Below are 4168 nucleotides of genomic sequence, written 5' to 3'. Positions count from 1 at the left end.
TCCTGTTTTGAGAATTCTTTTCAACATGCACCCTGGATAAGGAGAAAATTGAATTCTCAGCTCTTGTTTGCAAATACTCAAATGGTAAGCATCATGTGGCCCGTATTCTGAATACCCCAGCTGATTGCTTTCAGCAAAAGTCTAGTTGGCCTATATTGACTTCACATTTAATGACTTGTTTAAAACTCTCATCTGAAATTCTCCACACTCTTGCCCTTCCCATTTAACCCCCTTTCAACAATACACACAATAAACCTTTGTAATTCTGTTATCTATATCTACATAAATTCATGTAATGTAGTTCATTATCTCAAAAACTTTGGGATTCTTGAGCAATGTAATGCAATTTCACGAATGGAAAACTTTGTCCTTTAAAGTGGCTTGGTGTACTATTTTAAAATGGATTAATATAATGGGGAATTTTATATTGTCTTCTGAACAAAGAACATTGAGAGATGTTTTGAGATGATGGATAAATGATTTGAACTAACATCTTATTGCTCCTGATTAATTTCCCGTCATTTGTGTTTGGTGAGGAGTAAGGAACAAGTTAACCAAACTCCCAATTCTAAGCACAATCTAGCAAAGGCTTGACTACCTTGATGTGAAAGTGAAAAACCACAACTTGGTCATATGGGCTCGGCATTCACTGTTTAAACTTGCATTTGAAGACGAGTTGGTTCTGTAACGCATCATGTGAAGCATCATACTGCTGATCCCTGGAAGAATACAAGTGCATGCTTCAGGGTAAGAAACGTAAGTAGTCTCCACCCTTCAAAGACAGTAATTTCAGTAAATCATCAGTTTAGTAAAACAATTGCCAGTGGCATGATAAAATTAACTTTAATAACATTTGAAACATTTATATAAATGAAGAACTTTTGGCCATTTCCAAACACTTTAAAATAGAGTAAAAAAACACTAAAGTACAAGAAAGCACCTTTTTTTTAGTTAAAATGTTAGTTATACAGCATTTTCTGCTGGAACTAAATAGCTTAATGCTCCTTGGAGAGAAACAAGGTACCCTACAGAACGTGGTAAAATGTTCATGCAGGTTACAGGGTAGTCAATCTAAACAGCATCCATGTCCCAGTCGAGAGCAAGCAGTACAGGTATTCCACTGGCTTTAGTTTTACAGGCCAATCATGAGTGAAAGTATGTCTTGAGAACTTGTATTTCATTAAATAGGAAAGAAAACATCACCATGGGTCGGCTTTATTTTGACTATTCCACTGTTGTAAACATCACAGATGCTGCTGTGGAGAGCTACTTAAGGCCATGGAGTATTGCACTGCTTGCTTGTGAGAGGATTGCCATTTTTCTGACAAGACCAAAAGTTGGACTTGAATGCTTGTTTAAATGCTGATAACTATAAAAACTTCAAAGCGTTGCTTTAATCTATTGACAAAAAATGATTCCCTTTTTATTAATACTTCTGAACTGGTATGGTACATTGTCTTTCACAAACCTTGGGAGAGATCATTTTCTGATGTTATGAAAAATGTTTGAGGTGGAATGCTCATCCAGTTTCACTACTTTGCCGCTTGACTTGGATCAAGAATGGCAGCATACCTTAAATTTGCCCGTAGACAATTAACAATGTATGATAAAATGAAATATGCAATGATTAGCTAATTTAGTAATATCCTTTTTTGAGAGCATAGATGAGCAGCTGGACTGGGGCTAGTTAACCAGTAGTTCAATCTGCAGTATACAAAAGTGCTACTCAATGCTTATCTCGTGCTGGAGGTAAAGATGTTAACATTTCAATGTGCAATATGCATTTCTTCAGTCACAGCTTGGACTAATTCTGCAAGAGATGTTTTTGTATTTGTATTATGAGAGAGTAAGTACAGAACAGCTACCAGTTCTTTTCACTATGCATTTCTTTTAAAATAAATCTCTGCCATGGTTTTCAACTCTTGACTGTATGCAAGGTGAAGTCAGCAACTGCTCCTGTGCACTGTAGGTGGTAATTGAACGCTGCATGGTAAATCAAATTCCACTGTACCTTAGTTGGTGCATGTGGCAGTATGGTCAACACAGACATTGTGGGCTTTAGGGCCTGTTCTTGTGCTGTACTTTGTATGTTATAAAGTTAGGATAGACACTTCTGTACAAGTAGTATGTGCTCATCATTGCTTTGCCCGGGTTGGCACTCACTTTTTAAAACCTGCTACCTGTACTAGATTTTGATATCAACAAACAGGCTTCAGGAAAGGAAATTAGGTTTCACTCCATCTAGGTTGTTTTTAATGGATCTTGTGTAACTTAAGCCTCAGTGAACCAGGTGTGTAACAATTTCCCTCAACAAAGTGGTAGAGTTGCTGCCTTACAGCGCCAGAGACCCGGGTTTGATTCCAACCACGGGTGCTGTCTATAGAAAGTTTATACTTTCTCCCTGTGACTGCGTGGGGTTTTCTGCGGTTTCCTTCCACATTCCAAAGAAGTGCAGGTTTGTAGGTTAATTGGTTTCTGTAAACTGCCTCGTGTAGGATGTAGAACTGGGATAACATGGAACTAGTGTACAGGTGATCGATCGTTGGTTTGCACCGACTCACTAGGCTAATCGGCTGTATCTCCAAACTAAATATGCTTTGTGGGTTTGGATTGCCAGTAAGATACATTTCAACCACAGCTATACATGTAAGACAAACCTGCATTATGAATTTGTTTGAGATTTTTAAATGATTGAAGGCTAGAGATGAAATTAGCCTAAGTTTAACCATTCAGCTCATTATGGAACTAGTCATCATCTTGGTAAATGTGCTCTCCATAATTGTTTCTCCAGTTTGTAGACGAGAATTCCTATGACACTAATTCCAGGAAATCCTGACCAGGTTATTCTAACATTGTTCCCGCATGTAATTTAAAAAATATAAACGTTGTATAAGAGTGCTATTTTAGAAGTATACACAAAGGTCAGTTATTACAATTTTCTACCTAAAACTGAACATAACCATGCTTTAAATGTTCCTCCAGAAGTGTTATCAGCTGCTATAGGAAACCACATGGAAATGTCTGTGACCAGGATCAAGCAAGTTTGTGAATAGGTGTGGAATTGAGACCAGCTGTTCTTACCCCAAGCATGTTTGTAAGGAGATGTGGAATTGAGAGCAGCTGTTTTTCCACCACCCCCAGAGATGGTGGGGAGGGTTACCCAAAGGCATCACCATTGGTCCTTATCACACAGCATAGCTCCAGTCCTCAGAGCAGCCTCAACATGGGCTTGACTTATCAGCTTGTATGAGAAGCATGATTTTCTCCATCAAATGATCAGCAATGGATGTTCTTCATAGGCTTGCTTTACTATCTCGTGTCTGCCATAGTGCTGTTGTTTTGAGATGAAGGAATGCTCTAATGAAAGGTAAGAGCAGCTCAGTCTGCATGTTTAACATGTACACCTCTCAAACCTAAATGTGTTCTGCATGTTTAATCATTGCTAAATGTAACATGCATTGAAAAATATACAAATTTCCTCAAGCAGCTATGGTGATAATGATCACTCATTCTGCTTTTGCATTAATTGAGGAACAATGGCTCAGCAACTTGGTCTAAGCAGCCCTTAGTAAACATCTCATCCAAGGGAGGCATCGCTGTGGCATTTACCTACAGCAACCACGCAAGTACTATATGGGGATTCATTGTAGCTTTTGTTGTTAATTTAGATTGTAACAGTCAAGGTATTCCAGGTAGGTAACTTTATCTTTTCTAACATCATAGCGCTGGAGTAACCAAGTGGGTCAGGCAACATCTGTGGAGGGAATGGGCAGGTGATGTTTCGGGTCAGGACTCTTCAGAGTCCGAGTTCCTCCAGGACTGTGTTTTGTTCAAGATTCCAGCATCTGCAGTTTTGTGTGTGTCTCTTGATCTTTTACAACTCTGGCTTGCACATTGACTTGGAATTAACATATATTAATCAGTGATTTGGTTTCCATTGTAAAAAAAGTCCCATCCCATTTACTTTCCAGTCCAAAAAAAAACGTTTTTTTCAATTTCAAATTACCCTGCAATTGAAATAGCAGCTGAGAGAGAAAGAAATATTTCACATCCACCCCTCCCACTATGATATAACCAATTGAGGGGATAAAGAACATATGCAATTGGCAAAAAAAATCAGTACTGAGGAACTCAAATGTGTGGGGAAATGTCCCTGTCCCTATCCAAT

The sequence above is a fragment of the Leucoraja erinacea genome, chromosome 33 (assembly GCF_028641065.1).
Source record: "Leucoraja erinacea ecotype New England chromosome 33, Leri_hhj_1, whole genome shotgun sequence".
In the NCBI taxonomy this organism is placed as follows: Eukaryota; Metazoa; Chordata; class Chondrichthyes; order Rajiformes; family Rajidae; genus Leucoraja; species Leucoraja erinaceus.
Note: the sequence above shows the minus strand (reverse complement) of the source record.